The sequence below is a fragment of the Rana temporaria genome, chromosome 3, assembly GCF_905171775.1.
Source record: "Rana temporaria chromosome 3, aRanTem1.1, whole genome shotgun sequence".
Lineage (NCBI taxonomy): Eukaryota > Metazoa > Chordata > Amphibia > Anura > Ranidae > Rana > Rana temporaria.
The window spans coordinates 70,627,314-70,648,679 of NC_053491.1; the positions used below are offsets into that span (position 1 = coordinate 70,627,314).

Genomic DNA, 21,366 nt, shown 5'->3' on the forward strand with positions numbered 1-21,366 from the left:
GCAAAGGTTTGTACCATCAAATGAGGAAATGCAAAATGCTGTAAGCCTATTACTCCTTTAGAACTATAACCAGTTTTACATTTCAACAATCTACATCACAAAACACATGCGTTTGAGAGCTGCTCAAATTTTATTCTGAGCAGAAAAAAAAAAAAAATAATAAAATTATATAAAACACCTGATCAAAAATGTAAAAAAAAAAAAACGCCACAAACTTACAAACACTTATCGGATCATTTTTCGGACCACCATATATAGTCCCCACTGTAATATCCACATCTCCCCCACTGCAATGTCCACATCCAATGTCCACATCCCCCCCCCCTCCCCTCCATCTCCCCCACTGCAATGTCCACACGTCACCAGTCAGCGCCGCTCTGGGAAGCTCAGCTAGGCCGCCTTTGGGTGTACCAAGATGCCCGCCGCTCCGGAGCTAGGCCGAAGCCACGGCCTTTCCTATGGGCTGTATGCTAGCAAATTATGCCATTGCCTTGCAGGGTTTTTTTTCTGATATATTCACACAACATGCAGCCAATGATGTCACCGGCGCATGCGCTCTGAGGGGAGGGGAGGGAAGACTGTGCTGGCCCTTCAGAGATCTGTTCTGGAGCAGAGGGCTCCAGCGTGCATGCAGGGCCAGTGCTACCACTAGGCAAATTAGGCAGGCGCCTAGGGCGCACTGCTGCCTAGGGCGCCCGACCACTAGTGTTCTTACTCACTTCTCTCTGCAGCAAGCAAATAAGTCTCAGCATCAGCAGGCAGCCACCACTCCGTTCACACATAGTGTCGGAGGCGCAGCGGTGGCAGAGGACTGTCTGTGTCCCGACTCCCAAATGAATGGAAGCAAGCAAACATTCATTGATTGGCTCTGGCGAGGCTGCATTTGGCTTTCATTAAAAAAGGTGAGGTATACATGGGCAGGGCAAAGGAGGTGGAGCCAAGAGGTGGTGGCAAAATTAGGTTTTGCCTTGGGTGTCAAAAATCCTTGCACGAGCCCTGCGTGCATGCATGGGAGTGACCTCATCACTGCCCCGGCCAATCATACAGCCGAAGCCCGCAAACCTGGAAAGAAGACAGGGTGAAGATGGCAGCGCTGGGGAGCTCCATGTGCAGATACGTCTGTTATACTAGTACATTATGACTTAAACCTGCAGGGGGGGGGGGGGGGGGGGAGTCTGAATTTCTCACTTCCTGTTTCTCCTCAGTAAGCTTGCCCCCATTATCTGGCTGGGGGTTAGTCAGCCAGAACAGCTTACTGAGCAGGAACAGGAACTGAGAAATTCAGACAAAGAAAACAAAAACATTTTGAAAAGTAATCGATGGAAAAAGTTAGCGAACAATGCACTAGTTTAACCCGCTTAAAGCGGGAGTTCACCCATTTATTAAATTTTTTTTTTTTTCCCCTTAGATTCCTGCTCGTTTGGTCTAGGGGAATCGGCTATTTGTTTTAAAATATGAGCAGTACTTACCCGTTTTCGAGATGCATCCTCTCCGTCGCTTCCGGGTATTGGTCTTCGGGATTGACAGTCTTCCGAGAGGCTTCCGACGGTCGCATACATCGCGTCACTAGTAGCCGAAAGAAGCCGAACGTCGGTGCGGCTCTATACTGCGCCTGCGCACCGACGTTCGGCTTCTTTCGGAAAATCGTGACGCGATGGATGCGACCGTCGGAAGCCTCTCGGAAGACTGTCAATCAAGAAGGAACGCCCGCTCCCGCAGCCCATACCCGGAAGCGACGGAGAGGATGCATCTCGTAAACGGGTAAGTACTGCTCATATTTTAAAACAAATAGCCGATTCCCCTAGACAAAACGAGCATGAATCTAAGACTAAAAAGTGCCCTCTAAGGGTGAACCACTGCTTTAAGCCCCAGACCATTATGCAGGTAAAGGACCTGGCCCTTTTTGCGATTCTGCACTGCGTCGCTTTAACTGACAATTGTGCGGTCATGCGACGTGGCTCCCAAACAAAATTGGCGTCCTTTTTTCCCCCCACAAATAGAGCTTTCTTTTAGTGGTATTTGATCACCTCTGCGGTTTTTATTTTTTGCGCTGTTAAACAAAAAATAGAGCGACAATATAAAAAAAAAACAATATTTTTTACATTTTGCTATAATAAATATCCCCCAAAATATATTACAAAAAACATTTTTTTTCCTCAGTTTAAGCCGATACGTATTCTACATATTTTTGGTAAAAAATTAAAATAAAAAATGGCAATAAGCATTTATTGATTGGATTGCGCAAAAGTTATAGCGTTTACAAAATAGGAGATAGTTTTATGGCATATTTATTAATAATTTATTTTTTACTACTAATGGCAGAGATCAGCGATTTTTTTTTTCGTGACTGCAACATTATGGCGGACACATCGGACACTTTTGACACATTTTTGGGACCATTGTCATTTTCACAGTGAAAATTGCTATAAAAATACACTGATTACAGTGAAAATGACACTGGCAGTGAAGGGGTTAACCTCTAGGGGACGCTGTAGGGGTAAGTGTGTCCCATTGTGTGTTTCTTACTGTAGGGGGGTGTGGCTGGACGTGTGAAGTCACTGATCGCCGTTCCCTATGACAGGGAACAGACGATCAGTGACAAGCCACAGAGAAGAATGGGGAAGGTTTGTTTACACTTACCTCTCACCCTTGTTCAGCTCCTGTGACCTGATCGTGGGACACCAGCGGCGATCGGGTCCAGCGGGCGTGGTCACGGAGCTTCGGACTGGATCGCGAGCGCGCCGACAGTGGCGCTTGCGACCCACGGCTGTCGACGTATACCGTCGTGCGGCGGTCCTTAAAGGGGAGTTCCACCCACAATTTCACTTTTTAAATATAAATACCCCTGTAATACACAAGCTTAATGTATTCTAGTAAAGTTAGTCTGTAAACTAAGGTCCGTTTTGTTAGGTTGTTACAGCATTTAGATAGTTTATAATCTAGAAATAGACCGTGGCCATCTTAAGTGTGGGCATCATGAAGCCAGACTGTATGACTTCCTGGATTTCAGCTTTGCATATCTCGCACATGCTCAGTGCACAAGCAATGTAATAGGTTTCAGTCAGGTTTGCAAGGACTACTGGGAAACATGATGCCTATCCCAGAAACTCTTGCAAATAGCCTAGGCAAATAAGGAGGAGGAAGTAATGAAGGACTACAAAATAAAGGTATTTACAAGCAACAAATTAAATAAAAATTGTCCATTCTGAACACTATGAGATTAGAGCATGCAGCACAGACAAACATAAAAAAAATGGGTGGAACTCCACTTTAAGTGGTTAAGTGGCGGTTCATACTGCTGCGTTGTGAATTTGCTCCGTTTTTTCAGTCCATTCTGAGGTGCGAATTTACCACGATTTGAATGCAAATTTCAGGAGTGGGACATAGCTGCGATTAATGTTCTAGCCAATGGAATCATAATGTTAGGAAAAAAAAAAAAAGGTGTTAACTTCCTGGTTTTATGGAGAAAAGTGTGGCTGAATTCGCACATATGTGATCAAATCAGATTCCAGAACGATTTACATTGATGTTTATGGAGACTAAATTCGCAACGCTATAAACTCGCACAAGACCCTTTTTTCCCCCATCGCATTCAGAGTGGAATCGCAACGCATAGATGTGAACCACCATCATTGAAAACAATTCCACACGGGCGGATCCTGTGATGATCTGCCCGTGAACATCCACTTGCTCTGCGGGGATCGCTCCGTTGATCCCCGCTGAGTCAGCAGATGACAGGGTAGTCGCTGCACACTGTGCAAGGACCGCCCTGTCAGATCTCCGCTCTCCTCTATGGGGGGGGAATCGGATGAAGACGGACCGGCTGTCCGTGTTCATCCGATCCGCTCTGCAGACGGATGTAAAAATAGGATTTTCCTCCGTCTGCAGAATCGCACCATAGCAGGGACGGATGATATCGGGTTCAGCGGATGTTCATCTGCCGACACCCACTATCCCATAGGGATGCATGCATGTCCGTATTTCATCCGAAAGCGGATGGATGAAATACGGTCCGCAGGTGTGAAAGGGGCCTTACTTTTTGGATGACATGCAAATTTAGTTTGTGTTTAACGCATCGCATTTGGTATCAACTCACACAAGTGTGAACTGGCACTAAAGGAACCCATTTAGAAAAAAAAAAAAATAAGCTTTACAACCCCTTTAACGTTCAATTTTGGATTGAATCATTTCTTGGACAAAAAGCACATTCGTTGTTAATAATTGGTTTGTTCGAGAAAACTTATATGCGATTCCTTCGAGTTTTCTTGTCACTGCAAAACGAACATTGACTTTACCCCAATAGAGATTCGAAATACCTCTAGTGTATATCCGATAATTTATGCTTATTGTTATATTCTTCCTGAATTTGGAGCAAAATAGCCTTCACCCCCGACCAGCCCACTCATACCCAGAGAGCGCGGATACTTTACAGTAGGGGTCTCCACTACCGGGCCGCAGCCCACTACCGGGCCGCAGCCTGTTTACCGGCGGGCCGCGAAGTCTGCGCTATTTGCGGTGCGCGAGCAGAGGGATCGCCGCCATCACCGCACTTGCACCCACACAGCCCCGCCGCACTTCTGCCCACACAGCCCCACCGCTACACTGTTAGGGGCAAAGCAGGTGAGCAGAGAGATGACATCATCTCCCACCGCCTGTCCGCATCACCGCTGTTCTCTCTCACGCGGCACTCACTGTACAATTTGCATCTAGGAGGCAGGAGACAGTGGCATGTGCAATCTGCATCTGGTGGCATGTGGCAAGTGACTGTGGCAATCTGCATCTGGTGGCATGTGGCAAGTGGGTGGGGTATATCTGCATCTGGTGGCATGTGGCAAGTGACTGTGGCAATTTACATCTGGTGGCATGTGGCAAGTGACTGTGGCAATCTGCATCTGGTGGCATGTGGCAAGTGACTGTGGCAATCTGCATCTGGTGGCATGTGGCAAGTGACTGTGGTAATCAACATCTGGTGGCATGTGGCAATCTTCATCTGGTGGCATGTGACTGTGGCAATCTGCATCTGGTGGCAGGCGATGTGGCAATTTGGTGACAGGCACCGTGGCAAGCTGCATCTGGTGGCAGATTATTACAATATAATAATAAAAATAATGCGCTCCAATCATCCTGACACCATATTAACCATGGTGTTGCGATGATTGAAGTGCTAACACCAGCCATTTCCTGACAAATTGGCCACGAAAAACCGCATCTCGTCACCCGGGCCTTGGCACAATTTTCATCTACAATGCCGGTCCCCGGTGCCAAAAGGTCGGGGACCACTGCTTTACAGGACTCCAATATTTCAGAAAGAAAATCTGCAGTGAAATGGTAATCAGAACGTCAGATAAAAGCAGAAGGACCTTGCTGTATTTTTCCCTTGAGAATTTGACGGTGGCGTCATCTGCACTACATCACTAAAGCTCAGCTATTCCAACTCAAAGAAATGCAAACCATCCCACTCACTGGCCCTAGAAGGATGTTACAGTCACATGAAATGTTCAAGTTTTTTTAATACATTTATAAGTCTATCAAGTATTGCTCTGTACATAAATAACTTGGTATCTGTGTACACTCTGCACACGGCTACTGCCTCCCAGACACCAGAGTGGATTTGATTTAAAGTGGAGCTCCACCCAAAAATGGAACTTCCGCTTTTCGGAACCCTCCCCGCCTCCGGTGTCACATTTGGCACCAGATACCTGTGTAATCCAGGTATTTTCTCCCACTTCCAGGCATAGGTCGCCACGGTGACCTACGCCACGTCCAGCGCCTACTCCACCCCAAGCTGTCTTCTGGGAGACACACAAGTCCCAGAAGACAGCAGGGACCAGTGAGATCACGCAGCGTGACTCGCGCATGCGCATTAGGGAACCAGGAAGTGAAGCTGCAAGGCTTCATTTCCCGATTCCCTTATCGAAGATGGCGGTGGCAGCACCAGACAGCTGAGGCACAGATCGGCTTCGGGTGCCAACATCATGGGCGCCCTGGACAGGTAAGTGTCCATATATTAAAAGTCAGCAGCTGCAGTCAGGAACTCTGCTTTAAATCAAGTCGATTTAAAGGGTCACTAAAGGAAAAAAATTTTTTTCGCTAAATAGCTTCCTTTACCTTACTGCAGTACTGGTTTCATGTCCTCACTGCTCGTTTTTGCTTTGAAGTAGCTGTAAAACTGCTGTGATCTCCACACTTCCTTGTTGTCTATTTCCTTATAACCATAGTACTGGGAGCTTTTCACTGTGGTCTAAGCTGTCATTACTGTGTGTCTAAAACTTCCCAGAACCAATCAGATTCATTTTAAAAACAAAACACTGCCCTGGATTTGTTTGTTTTTGTTCTGTGGGTCTCTTTACTTCACATAAACATGAAACCAGTTTAAAAACGAAAGTGAAACTACAGGCACATTATATGATTGAATTTAATCTATTTTTAATCATTTTTAAAATGAATCAGTTAACTTGTATGTCTCTATACCCTGTAAACAGTAATTTCAGCAAAAAAAATGTTTTTCCTTTAGTGACCCTTTAAATCACAATTGTTTGAGAGCAACTGTCATCTCTGTCCTGCAGCGGCTCCTCCTCTGACCCGCTGTTGACTCACCGACAGTCCCATTCACTTTAATTGGATGGCTGGTGATGCGGCAGTGACACAACAAAACGAGAGATGCTGCGGCAGTAGGTGAGTGGATGCCCGCTAACAGGCGCTGCCATGATGGATCTGAAAGGACAGGTGCTTTCGAAATGCAAGGACTCCTTCCTGCTGGTAGTTAGAATCTTTAATAATTGCAAACAAAATGAAGATTTCCTATTGAGAATAATAAGCTGTCAGGTCACAGCAATAATACAGGTGTTTGCACCCACTTCTGGGCATAGATCCCCACAGAATCTGCGGGGGTCTTTGTCACATCCCACCCCCCTGCTGTCTTCTGAGAAGAACACATGTCCCAGAAGACAGCGGGGACCAGTGAGGACGAGTAGCGCGACTCGCGCATGCGCAGTAGGGAACCGGGAAGTGAATCACTTCCTGATTCCAGCACCGAGGATGGCGACGGGGGGCAGCCAAAAGCCAAGCGACTGATTGGCTTTGGCTACTGACATCGCAGGCACCCTGGACAGGTAAGTGTCCATTTATTAAAAGTCAGCAGCTGCAGTATTTTTAGCTACTGACTTTTAGCCCTGGTTCACACTGGGTACGATTTGAAACGATTTGAGATGTCAAATCGCATCTCAAATCGGCGGCAATTGTCGGCAATGGCACTGTCCCAATTAGTGCGACGCCGCATCTGCGATTTCAAAAAGTAGTTCCTGTACTACTTTTTGCGATTTCGGGCCGCGATTTACATTAAATTGCGGCCGAAATCGCGGCAAAATCGCAGCCGCGAAATCGCGGTAAAATCGTGCATTTTACCGCGATTTTGAATTCGCAGCAGTGTGAACCTTTTTTTTAAGCGGACCTACGCTTTCAGTTGGGCACAATTTCAGCCCATTGATTTTAATGTAAGTCGCATCCAAGTCGGACCAATTAACCGATCCGACTTTTGGCATACGACTTGCGCTCTGAGGATCTTGAAGGGAAACCCCCACGAAAAAGTGTGGTGTGCGCTATATATCTATACCAGACCCTTATCCACGCACGCAGCCCAGCACCATACCAGACCACATACCTCCAACATGGGAGGGTAGGTGCTTTAGGGCAGGGGGGGGCAGCTTTCCATGGGGGCACCAGTACGTGCTCACCCCCGAGTCCCGCTGCTGCGTCAATTGACAGACAGCGGAATTTGGCCCTACCCCTGCGTCACAGCATTTGATTGACCGCAGCGCTGCACTACAGCAGGTTTAAAGTAAAAAATCTTAAGGCTTTACAACCACTTTAAAAAAACGCATCAAAAACATGTTTTTAGGAGATTTATGTTTTTTTTTTATGCTTCTGCGTTTTTTTTTTCTTTTCCTTTGTAGAAGGAGACTAGTAATCAAACACAAAACCCTACCAAAAATGCAAGAAAAACAACTTGCGTGCATTTTTGATGCGGTTCTACTGAAGTCTATGCAGCCAAAACCGTACTGTGCTGCGTGTAAAATATTCCCTGAGAACCTTTTCCAAAAAACACACTTCAGGAAACTGCAAAGATGTGAACGGCCCCAAAGGAAATCATGTTACATGGATTGTGGTGCGTTTCTGCAAATCTAGCCCAATAAAAACACACGACCTGAAAACTCAAAGGAACGCATCAACCGCACATGCTCAGATATGAACCAGGCCTAAGGGCTCATTCACATCCATGAATCCGCAGGGGAGCAGTGCGCAGGCCCCCCATAGAAGGGCATGGAGATGCAGCAGCTGCATGGACACAATTGTATACCAAAGCCTGACAAGTAGGCAAGAGCTGAGGCTGTGAATGTGGAGGGGGGGGCATGCCCCCCTACTTCTGCCTACTTTTCACATGCGATTGTGTCCGTACCGGCGCTGCGTTTACATTCACTTTCATGGGGGGCCTGCGCACATCTGCCAGATGATGGGAATGATCACCCCTTTGAATGAGCCCTACGAGACCATAAACCTACAACTCTGCTCCCCCCCCCCCCCCTCAAAAAAAATTCCAATCACACAACAAACTTCTCAGGTGTGAATGGGGGGGGGGGGGGGGTCAGGTGTACAGAGGGGTGTGTCAGAGGTCATGTGACCGTGTCCAGGTGACAGGTGTGTGTAGTAGAGTCTAGAGGAGCCATCAGTTCTCCTAATATATGGGGGGGGGGGTGATTTTATTATATATATATATATATATATATATATATATATATATATATATATATATATATATATATATATATATATATATATATATATATATATATATATATATGATATATATCAGGGGGGGGGGTCATAGTAACCCAGAATAAAACAAATGTCGTGACAGGTGTGTGTAGTAGTCTAGAAGACTTACCTGTCCTCCTGATATATATTGGGGGGGGGTAAATAAATATATGGGGGGGGGGGATACCCAGAATAATAAGTGTCACTACAGAGGACTTGTACGATGGAAGAGAACACTAATCTCCAGGAATCACCCCAACCAGACATCCCATAATAATATACACGGATTGGAATCCCAGAGTCAGTGCAATCCTCAGGAAAACTTCCTAGCAATCATTCTTTCCATATAGAAGTATAAGGAAGGTGCAACCCGGAGTACAGAACTCCGCTCCCCCCTCCATAGATCCGATCCCCGGGAGGAGATCACACACCGCCCCTCTCACCTGTACTCCCCGTCCTCATCCCGCTCCCCGCACACACCGATTGCCCTTTTTTGGCTTCTCGTAGAGCGGATTACATAGAGGAACATCACTTCCCGAGCTGGCGCCAGGACACACCCCCGGGGGAGGTCTCTGCAGACAGCCCGTGTACTAGGAAGCCCCGCCCACCAGGGAGGAGACTCCCCCAACACTCTGTGCAGGATGGAGCTGTGACCGCTCTTCTCATGGTGTGTTATCATAGAGACTGACTGACTGACTGTACTATATACCAGTGTTTTTCAACCTTTTTTTTACCAAGGCACCCTTTAAAATCTGTCAGAATCTCAAGGCACACCAAACCAAAAATGTATAAAAAAAATCTCCATAAGCAACGCTTTAAAAAAAACCTTTACAGGTTACATGTTTAGAGCTAAAGAGAATGTCTAGCACTAGTATTATTGCACTCGCTCTAATGTGCGGTGATACCTCACATGTGTGTTGTGAATACTGTTTACATATGCGTGTGCGTATCCACTTGCGTAGGGATGGGGGGGTGCTTAAAAAAAAAAATATTGTCTTATTAAACTTTTTTTTCTTTTCACTGTGCCTTTTAAAAAATGTTTTAATATAATATACATGGGCTATGTGGGTTAATATTGATAATGATGATAACTGTATACTTCAATACTGCAGTTTGGCCACAGTGCAGGTGTAACGCAGTGTACCTGCGGTTTTCATGTGGTTTCTCATAAACTTCTATTATGTAGTACATTTTTGGTACATTTTCTGAAAGCACACCAAAAATGAGGGACATAATAGAAGTCTGAGAAACCACATGAAAACCACAGGTACACTGCGTTACACCTGCACTGTGGCCAAACTGCAGTATTGAAGTATACAGTTATCATTATCAATAATAACCCATATAGCCCATGTATAAAATATAACATTTAAAAAAAAAATCACCATGCCTGCAATGAAATGAGGCAATGTGAAAGTGCCAACAGGTGTAATGTAGTTTCTTTTTTTTTTATAAACAATGCCTGCAGCCTGCAATAAAACTATTAAACATGTTTCACATTGAAAATGACAGTAAATAGACTGAGTAATACTGTACCCGTGTCTCCTCACTGTTCTTCCACCTCTACTTTACTTGCGTTCTTCTTCCCCCCAGGGAAAAGCGCGCCAGCCAGAGACCTCTAGCTGCCGCGGCTCACACGTCACACATAGCAGTGCGTGCGTGCATGCGCCCGACCCTCCCATAGCAACCGATGACGTACTCGGTTGGCAAGACGCTTTCGGGAGGCCCGCACAGCCAGCACAGCTTCCCGAGTGCCTGTTGCAGTGGCAATTGAGCTTTACACAGCGGACCGGCACCGCTGTAATAACGAATATTAACCAAGTGGCTAGAAGTAGTTGTGACATCAGATAGCTGCCATAGCTGACATATTGGGGGTCATTTTGCCGCGGCACACCTGGGGACTCTTCACGGCACACCAGTGTGCCGCGGCACACTGGTTGAGAAACGTTGCTATATACGTTATATGATATTTACTGACTGTACCATAAATATATATATATATCAAATATATATTATGATATACTGACTGTACCATAAATATATATATATCAAATATATATTATGATATACTGACTGTAGTAAATAAATGTATATATAAATAAAAAACGGTCAGTATATATCATGTAATATATATATAGTATAGATCACATAATATATATATAGTACAGTTAGTATATATCATATAATATACAGTATATATGTATAGTATAGAATTGTAAAGTCAGAATATATACTGTATAGATATAGTACAGTCAGTATATAATATAAATATATATATAGTATTCAGTATATATCATATAATATATAGCACAGTCAGTATATATATGACTGTAGTAAATAAATATATATATATATATATATATATATATATATATATATATATACTGACTGTGCTATATATTATATGATATATACTGAATACTAGGGCTGCAACTAACGATTATTTTCATAATCGATTAGTTGGCCGATTATTGCTTCGATTAATCGGATAATGGCCTTAAAAAAAAAATTTGCATTTTTACTTTTTTTTGGGCCAATTTGTTGTTGGGCAGATTAAAAAAACACAAATTGCCACAAAAACGCATTACATACTTTTCTGCAGCTTCTCCATTGAAGTATATTGAACCAAAAAAAAAAATAGCACCGTTTTGCGTTAAAAAGTCCTCGCCCTTTCCAAATACGCAGCAGCTGAAAAAAAATCATGGATGTGAACGTGTCCCATAGGAAAACATGTAAATGAACTGTAGTGCGTTTCTGCAAAAAGCACCAAAAAACAGAGGTGTGATCCAGGCCTGAGATGTTTAGTAACATAATGGGGTTAAAAAAACAAAAATAAGTAAAAAAAAGCAAATAATCGCTACTGTAAGGGGTTATTTTTTTACTGTGGGACAGTGAAAGTAATATTTACAGTAGCGATTTGCTTTTTTGTACTATAAAGGGCTAATTTTAGTTTTTTTTAACCCCATTATGTTACTAGCCGATTAATCGATTATGAAAATTGTAATCGATTATTTTCATAATCGATTAGTTGTTTCGGCCCTACTGAATACTATATATATATATATATTATATACTGACTGTACTATATCTATACAGTATATATTCTGACTTTACTATACATATATACTGTATATTATTAGGGCTGTTACTGATCAAAATGTTTGTGTTCGGTTAATCGATTTTTTTTTATCGATTAATCGACTAATTTCGATTAATTATAACGCACATACAGATCCAACTACTTTTAGCCGATCTCCTTGCAGGCTGATTCCCAGTGCAGCTACCAACCACTGGAAAAATGGATAGCAGGATACAAAAAACACACAAAGGCAGCGCTCGATGGGAATAGCATTAAAACTTGTATAGTCTTTAAGTAGGTAACAAAATAAATATTGCACTGGAGATAATATTGATGTAGCTACATAAACTGTAAAAATGGTGCGAGTAATACCAAACGGTACCAAAAGCAGTCATAAAAACATGTAGCTAAGTATGATACTGGTATAAAAATGTGTACAACGATACCACTGCTGAATCCAGATGAGGAGGGGTTAACATCAGTCCGTCGGCATTTAGATGTCCCATGAAGGGAACTATCACAACTCCCAGTGGATGGTTGTAGAATCCCAGGTTGATAGAGGGAAGTGTTACAGCCCTTGCGTGTGGCAGATAGTGAGGTCCCGCCGGCATGCAGATATGAAGGCACAGCAAAGGAGCCCTTCAGATGGACACGGCAAGCCCCGCCGGTGTCTGTGACGTCACCAAAACTCCGACGGAACTCCCTGAAGGCCTGGAAGCCGGCGGAGAGGTGAGTACCAACCAAAAGAATTTTGATCGATCAAAAAAATTAAAGATTAATCGATGAATTAATAGTTAATTTCCCCAGCCCTATATATTATATGATATATACTAACTAACTGTACTATATATATTATGTGATCTATACTATATATATTACATGATATATACTGACCGTTTTTAATTTTTATATATATATATATATATACTGTATATACTAACTGTACTATATACAGTAGGGTTGTCCCGATACCGATACTAGTATCGGTATTGGGACCGATTCCGAGTATTTGCAGGAGTACTTGTACTCCCGCAAATGCCCCCGATGCCAGATCCGATACTCGACCCCCCCCGCCGCCGCTGCTACACCGCATCCCGCCGCATCCCCGCTTGGTTAATACGGGCGGGGAACATTACAGCTTTCATTTGAATAGCTGTAGTGATTTGCGCCGCGCCGCGTATAGACACTCCCCCTTGCTCGGGTGAGCTATTCAAATGAAAGCTGTAATGTTCCCCGCCCGTATTAACCAAGAGGCGGCGCAGCAGCATGCAGGTAAGGGGGACATGGCTGCATATATGGGGGGGACATGGATTGGCTGCATATGGGGGGACATAGCTGCATATGGGGGGGACATGGATTGGCTGCATATGGGGGGACATGGATTGGCTGCATATGGGGGGACATGGATTGGCTGCATATGGGGGGACATGGATTGGCTGCATATGGGGGGACATGGATTGGCTGCATATGGGGGGGACATGGATTGGCTGCATATGGGGGGGACATGGATTGGCTGCATATGGGGGGGACATGGATTGGCTGCATATGGGGGGGACATGAATTGGCTGCATATGGGGGGGACATGGCTGCATATGGGGGCACATGGCTGCATCTGTGGGGACATGGCTGCATATGGGGGGGACATGGATTGGCTGCATATGGGGGGACATGGCTGCATATGGGGGGGACATGGATTGGCTGCATATGGGGGGGACATGGCTGCATATGGGGGGGACATGGCTGCATATGGGGGGACATGGCTGGATATGGGGGGACATGGCTGGATATGGGGGGACATGGCTGGATATGGGGGGGGACATGGCTGGATATGGGGGGGGACATGGCTGCATATTTTTGTATATGTCCCCATATTCCCCGTATCTACTTGAAAAAAAGTATCGGTACTTGTACTCAGTCCTAAAAAAGTGGTATCGGGACAACCCTAATATACAGTATATATTTATATATATTATGTGATATCTACTGACTGTACTATATATAGTATATGATATATACTGACTGTACGATATCATCTATATTATAGGATGGACGGAGCTGTCGTTTAACCACATGCCTATCAGGGCAATTCAGCATTTCTTTTCCTCGAAAATGTCTTGAAACCGCCATACATGATCCATTTTCTGAGAGCAGAAACTTATTTTTTGCTAATGTGTAAGAGAGAGGAACTTACAAAAATTAGCGATGTCCTGCTTAAGACCCCTTTCACACTGGAGGCGTTTTTCAGGCACTTTAGTGCTAAAAATAGCATCTGTAAAGTGCCTAAAAAATGCCTCATCTGCAGTCCTAGTATGAGCGATGCACTAGCAGGACGTTTAAAAAAATTTCCTGCAAGCAGCATCTTTGGGGCGCTTTTAGGGGCGGTGTATACATTGAAATCAATGGGCAGCGACCCTGAAGAGTCATAGGAGCGGTGCTTTGTGGGCGCTTTTACCCCTTTATTCGGCCACTAGTGGGGGTTAAAAGCACCCCGCTAGCGGCCAAAAAGCGCATTTAAATTTAGCGGTGCCCTACTGCTAATGCAGCCACGCTATCAGTATGAAAGGGCTGTTAAAGTGGTTGTAAACCCTTACAGACCACTTTTACCTATAATAAGGCTTACCTGTAGGTACTGGAAATATCTCCTAAACCTGCACAGCTTAGGAGATATTTACCATATACGCGTCATCGGCGCATGCGCACTAAAGAAAGGGGATGCTCGTGCCGTTTCTATAGGATCCATGCCAGCTTCTGCGCGCATGCGTGGGAGTAACATCGGGTCAGTCACAGAGCCAGAAAAAAGAGGAGTGAAGATGGACATTGCCACCAGCAGGGACATCGCGGGCTTCCTTTGCAGGTAAGGGGCACATAATGGGCTAGTATGCGATGCAGGGTTTACTTCCTCTTTAACCATATCAGCTCCGGAAGGTTTACCCTCCTATTTTTTGTGGTACGGACTGCGTAACTTTAACTGACAATTGGGCGGTCATGCGATGATGTACCCAAATAAAATGTATGTCCTTTTTTTCCCACAAATAGAGCTTTCTTTGGTCGCATTTCATCACCTCTGAAGTTTTTATTTTTTGCACTATAAACCCAAAAAATAAAACAATATTTTTTACTTTTTGCTATAAAACATTCCCAATAAAAAAATGTAAAACATCAAATTTCTTCATCAATTTTATGCCAAAATGTATTCTGCTACATATTTTTAGTAAAAAATATTCCGATAAGCATATATTGATTGGTGTGCGCAAAAGTTATATCGTCTACAAACTATGTGATATTTTATTTTTATAGTAGTAATGTCGACGATCAGCGACATATAGTAGGACTGTGACATTGCGGCGGACAAATCGAACACTAAGTGAGAATTTTGACACTTTTGTTGGGGACCAGTGACACTAATACAGTGATCAGTGCTAAATAATATGCACTGTACTAATGACACTGGCAGGGAAGGGGTTAACATCAGAGGCAATCAAAGGGCTAAAGGATAACTAAAGGTTCCTTTTTTTTTATTTTGTTTAACAAACATGTCATACTTACCTCCTCTGTGCAGTTGGTTTTGCAGTGGCCTCGATCCTCCTCTTCTGGGGTCCCTCAACACCACGTCTGGCTCCTCCTCTTCTTGAGTGCCCCGTCAGAGAAGTGCTCTACCTTGGGGCACCCTTGCAGGCGCACTCCCATTGACACAGACAGCAGAACTTGGCTCCTCCCCCGACTCCTGCGTCATTGGATTTGATTGACAGCAGTGGGAGCCAATGGCTGCACTGCTATCAATCTATCCAATCAGAACTTGAGACACCAGCTGAAGCGGGTGTATTTGTCCCCAGCAAAGGAACAATCGGGTTCATGTCAGTGTAGCGCTACCCCCGGAGGAGCCGCTGGTTAGATTTGGGACGGCATAATTAAGTTACCTCTGTGTTGTGTCTAGGGGTGATGATGGTGGTGAGAGCAGTGACGGAATGTCCAAACAGTTGGTTGACGTTTTCAATGCTTTTATTTCTGGTCCAACACGACCAACAGTCAACTTGAGGTAGACAGTAAAGGGTGGTGAAAGGAAAATAAACTTTGCAGATTCAGGCTATGGATAGAGAAAGCAGTCCTGCTTCCAATAATTAGTGTTGCTCACGAATATTCGCATTGCGAATATTCGACTCGAATATAGCATATTCGAGAAATCGCGCTATATTTCGAAATTCGCGGTGAATATTCGCAATTCCGAATATTCGATTTTTTACAATTTTTTTTTTGAACCAGATCACATCCTAGATATCTCCATCGACGTCTAAAAGCATTGCTGGTATCATTAGAGACCCTGGGCCGAGTAGCTGAAGCGTTCATTGAATTTTCCAGAAAGATCGCAATGCGATTATTCGGCAAACGCAATATCGCGCGATTACTTTCCTCGCCCCGATCTTCCGCATCAGAGCGATTTTTACAGTTTCATTTTTAAAACAGATCACATCCTAGTGATCTCCATAGACGTCTGAAAGCATTGCTGGTATGATTAGAGCCATTGGGCCGAGTAGCTGAAGCGATCATTTTATATTGCCGAATATTCGCAATGCGAATATTCGGCAATAGGAATATTGCGCGATTATTTGCTCCGCCCTTTTGCATCAGAGCCAATCAGAGTTCTCCTTCCACACTCGTCACAGGTTAGCAACCAATAGGAACCTGCCTGCATGGACATTATATAAGCTCACTCCCAGCACCATTTCATTGCAGATTCAGAAGCTGGCTATAGAGTGTGGAGGCTGTTTCTGTGTTCCTGGTTTCCTGTGTCTTTGTTCTTGATTGATTTAGATCATCACCAGCATTGCTATTTAGTGATTCCAGTGGATCTTTTCCAGTATATCAACTGCTTTTTTCAAAGCAATAGACCCAAGAGCTTTTTTCAAAGCTACGTTTTGTGCTGTTTTGTGCTGTTTTTTTCATTTGTGTTACTGTTTGATCCTGCAATCCTCGCTGTTCAGTGATATTTGCAAGAGATTTCAGAACACATTTTGCTGAGCTTTATAAAAGAGCTTTTCTAAAAGCTAAGTTTTGTTCATCTTGTGTTACTGTTAGATCTTGCAGGTTCGCTGTTCAGTGATATTTGATAGGCATCTCAGTTCACATTTTGTTTAGTTTTTCCTAAAGAGCTTTTATAAAAGCTAAGTTTTGTGTTCAGTTTAGTTAAATTTTGTGTAGTAAGTGTACACACTGTTAGTGTACATTTATTTCATCTAGCTTAGCTTAGTGTGTGTTTAGTGTCTGTGTTTTGTGTTTAAAAAAAAAAAAAAAAAAAAAGTTAGTGTTTGTTTAGTGCTTTTTTTTTTTTCTTTAATTTTGTAGTCCTTGTCTGGTGTACTACTTTTCTTATAGTTTAGTAGCTGTCTGTGTACGTCTTTGTCTGCGTGCCTGTCTTGTAAAAAATACACAAAAACACATTTTGTTCACATTTTCCCCCCCCAATAAAGTTTACCCCCCCCACACACATATCAGCAATAATGAGCGGCATCCGTGGCCGTGGCAGCAGGGGTAGGGGAGTTACTCCCAGTGCTGGATCGCTGCCAGCACGGGGTACCTCTCGTGCCCCTACTAGTGGTAGAGGATCGGGTGCAAGGGGAGTACGCCTGATCCGGGAGTTCTTCCCATCGGGCAGCCGCCCGATATTGCCATCTCAGGCTCAAGTAGTGGTGGACTACATGGGGCACAGCAGTGCCACTGAGTCGTCGGTCCCGACTCACAGTAGTACCACCATTACACCGGTGCCTGTACTACCCCCCCCCCCAGCCCCCAAGAGTCCAGCATCTTACTGTTCGACAGCGACAGTGAGAGGGATCTCTTGGGGGAGGCCATGCATCAGGCAGACCTCCAGCTCTGTCCTGATGGTCAGGACCTTTTTGAAGGGATGGATGAGGAGGATGGGATACCTGCTGGCAGTATCCCAGAGACATCCCTTCAAACTGGTGCTGCTGTTTTGGTGCAGGAAACAGCAGCACCTAGTCAGACCCAGGCGTGGGTGAGGGGACAGCGGAGCCAGGCTAGAGGCTCCATGTCAGGTGGTTCCCTCAGACCAACACATTTCAGCCCTTGGTCTGACATCTCTGGGGGCGAAGAGGGTGACCCATCATGGTTGCCATCTGACGCGTCGGCTCACTACGTCAGTGACGACGGGGAAGGTAGGCACCCTGGTGAAACGGTGCGCCAGGTCACCACCAGGGAGACCATCGTCAGGGTCTCCACTGGTGATGGCAGCAGGAGGTGTCAGGAGGAGGAGCAGCAGCAGCAGCAGCAGCAGCAGCAGCAGGCAGCTCCACCTGTGCGCACCGAGTCCCAGCAGGTGCAAGTAAGCGTCACCCCATCTGACAGGAGGGCGGTGCTGAAGTCACCTGTCTGGAATTACTTTACCCTGGTGGCAGACAACCCTACCGTGGCCATCTGCCGGATTTGTAAAGTGAGGGTGAAGAGAGGGAAGTGTTTGGCTCGGGTGGGTACCACAGCCCTGAACCTGAGGATAAACCACTGGGCGTTGTATGACGAGATGAAGCGTGGTGGTGGTAGCAGCGCCACCACCACAAGTGAGCAGGGTACAGCAGCCCCTGCCACATCTTCATCTCTTTCCAGCAGGTCATGCCCCCCCGCTCCCTCTAGTAGAGGTACTGGTACCGGCAGCCAGACCTCTACTTCCACAGCACCCTCCACGTCTGTGTCCCGCACTGCCGTCCGGCGCCAGGCGTCAATTTCAGACGCCTTTGACCGCACCACTCCCTTCCCCCCTGGAGACCGACGTGTGCGTTCCCTCAATGGGCTCCTGGCAAGGGTTATTGCCCAACATCTGCTGCCCTTCAACATAGTTGACAGCAACCCCTTCAGGCAGATGTTGGAGCAGGCCCAACCCCAATGGTGTGTCCCCAGCCGCCATTTCTTTGCCAGGACTGGTGTCCCTGCCCTACACCAGCACATTGTGCAGAATGTAACCCTGTCGCTGGATCACGCTGTCAGCGACAGGGTTCATCTGACAATGGATGGCTGGACCAGCAGGCATGGGCAGGGACGCTACATCAGCTTCACGGCCCATTGGGTTTCCCTCCGAGGCGTCGGTGAGGGATCGGCGGCAACCGATCTTGTGGTGCCGCCCCGGGGTGTCCAGGGGAGAACTGCTGGTCTCCCTCAAGCCACTGTCTCCGCAGCTGCTGAGCCTCCCAGCAAGCGCCCCCGTAGCTACTCAAGTGTGGGGCACGTGCGCTGTCAGGCCGTGCTCCAGCTTGTTAGTTTAGGGGACCGGAGACACACTGGAGAAGAAGTGCTGAAAGCACTTCAGGCTCAGGTCCAGAAGTGGCTGACACCCCGAAGGCTCCAGGCAGGTATGGTTGTCTGCGATAACGGCAGCAACCTACTCGCCGCCCTTAGTGCTGGCAGTCTGACCCACGTGCCCTGTCTGGCACATGTCCTCAACCTGGTGGTGCAGAAGTTCCTGCGCACTTATCCAGGGTTGAGTGACATTGTGGCAAAGGCGCGTAGGATTGCCAGCCACTTCAGGCGCTCCCCAACCGCTACCGCGTCCCTGTCCAAATTGCAGCGGAAGTACAATCTGCCCCTTCACAGGCTGATTGTGGACAGTGTGACGCGGTGGAACTCCACCCTCCACATGCTGAAGAGGTTGTGGGAGCAGCAAAGGGTTGGTGAGGGAGTACCTGATGGAACTAGGCACTGAGAGGGCTTCACCACAACTCCCTTTCATCGCCTGTGCGCAGTGGGGGCAGATAAACCAGGTCTGCCAAGTGTTGTCCTCCTTCGAGCAGGCGACCAAGATGGTCAGCAGTGAGCAAATTGGCCTCAATAGCGTGCTGCCAATACTGTTCATGCTGGAGAGGACACTAGATCGCCTGCTCGAGGCTGGGGAGAGTGCCTTGGTGGAGCAGGAGGAGTCAGCAATGCTCCACCGAGACCAGGGCCAGGACGAGGAGGAGGAGGAGGAGGATGATGATGAAGAGGAGGAGGAGGTGGTTGCTGGTGTCGTCCCGGAGTCAGGGCCTGGTCAGGAGGGAGAGCCGGTGTTGGGGGCACCGATAGTCCGGGGGTTGGGCATGTCTGAGTTTGACCAGCAGCGCCTCAGGGATGAAGAGTCGCACCTCATTCACCTGGCCAGCATTGAGGAGTCACAGCGGGCTGTGCTCTTCCCCATGGCTGCCCACATGCTGAGATGCCTCAGGAGGGACCCCCGGGTTAAGACCATCAAGACGAGGGATGATTTCTGGATGGCCACCCTTTTGGATCCCAGGTGCAAGGGGAAACTGGAGCAGTTCATCCCAGCCAGCCGGAGGCAGCACCGGATGGAGGAACTGCAGGCAGCCATTGTCAGACGGTTGGAGCAGGCAACTCCCCGGCCTCCAGTTGTCCCCCCTCATCTCACCCAGCAGGTGGCTGCACCCAGCTGCAGCCGAGCAGGGGACCTAATGGAAGAGATGAGGATGTTCTTCCAAACCGAGCGACCCAGTACCAGCACCAGCAGCAGCAGCAGTCACCACCAGCGGCTGGCCCACATGGTGGCAGACTACATGGCGTCCGTCGGTGCTTCTGACAGTATGAGCACCGACGACCCCATGGAGTACTGGGTTGCCAGATTGGACACCTGCCGCGAGCTCGCTCAGTATGCGCTGGAGTTATTGTCTTGCCCCCCCTCCAGCGTACTATCTGAGCGGACATTCAGCGCGGCAGGTGGGGTGGTCACGGACAAGAGGACCCGTCTGTCCACAGACTCCGTGGACAGACTCACATTCATAAAGATGAATGAGTCCTGGATCGGCGGTGACTTTCTGGCACCCGTCGTCGGTTCAGGGCGCTGAAGGGTCCCTTGTCATGCATTCCCTGATAAAGCCCCGGACCTGATGTATTTACAGTGCTGAATATAACTATTTTAACATCAGAGAAAATCAATGTTAATATTTGGTACAGTAGGCTTTCTTTGCAATTACAGCGGTCAAACCTTTCTTGTAGTTTTACACCAGCTTTGCACACACTGGAGGAGGGATTTTGGCCCACTCCTCCACACAGATCTTCTCTACATCAGTCATGTTTCTGGGCTCTCGCTGAGAAACACGGAGTTTGAGCTCCCTCCAAAGATTCTCTATTTGGTTTAGGTCTGGAGACGGGCTAGGCCACGCCAGAACCTTGATATGCTCCTTACAGAGCCAATCCTTGGTTATCCTGGCTGTGTGCTTTGGGTCATTGTCATGTTGGAAGACCCAGCCTCGACCCATCTTCAAAGCTCTAACTCAGGGAAGGAGGTTGTTGCCCAAAATCTCGCAATACATGGCCACGGTCATCCTCTCCTTAATACAGTGCAGTCACCCTGTCCCATGTGCAGAAAAACACCACCAAAGCATGATGCTACCACCCCCATGCTTCACATTAGGGATGGCGTTCTTGGCATGGTACTCATCATTATTCTTCCTCCGAACACGGTTAGTGAAATTATGATCAAA

General features: G+C 46.4%; 1 protein-coding gene across 1 annotated transcript in view; it reads right to left on the reverse strand.

Annotated features, from left to right (window-relative positions):
- The window catches only part of RAB27A (RAB27A, member RAS oncogene family), a 175,610-nt gene extending 166,232 nt beyond the window's left edge, over positions 1-9,378 (reverse strand). Inside the window, exon 1 of the mRNA XM_040342719.1 lies at positions 9,255-9,378. The gene's annotated coding sequence lies outside the window, so the exon portion shown is untranslated. The remainder of the gene's footprint in view (positions 1-9,254) is intronic.
- Between the last annotated feature and the right edge of the window lie 11,988 nt (positions 9,379-21,366).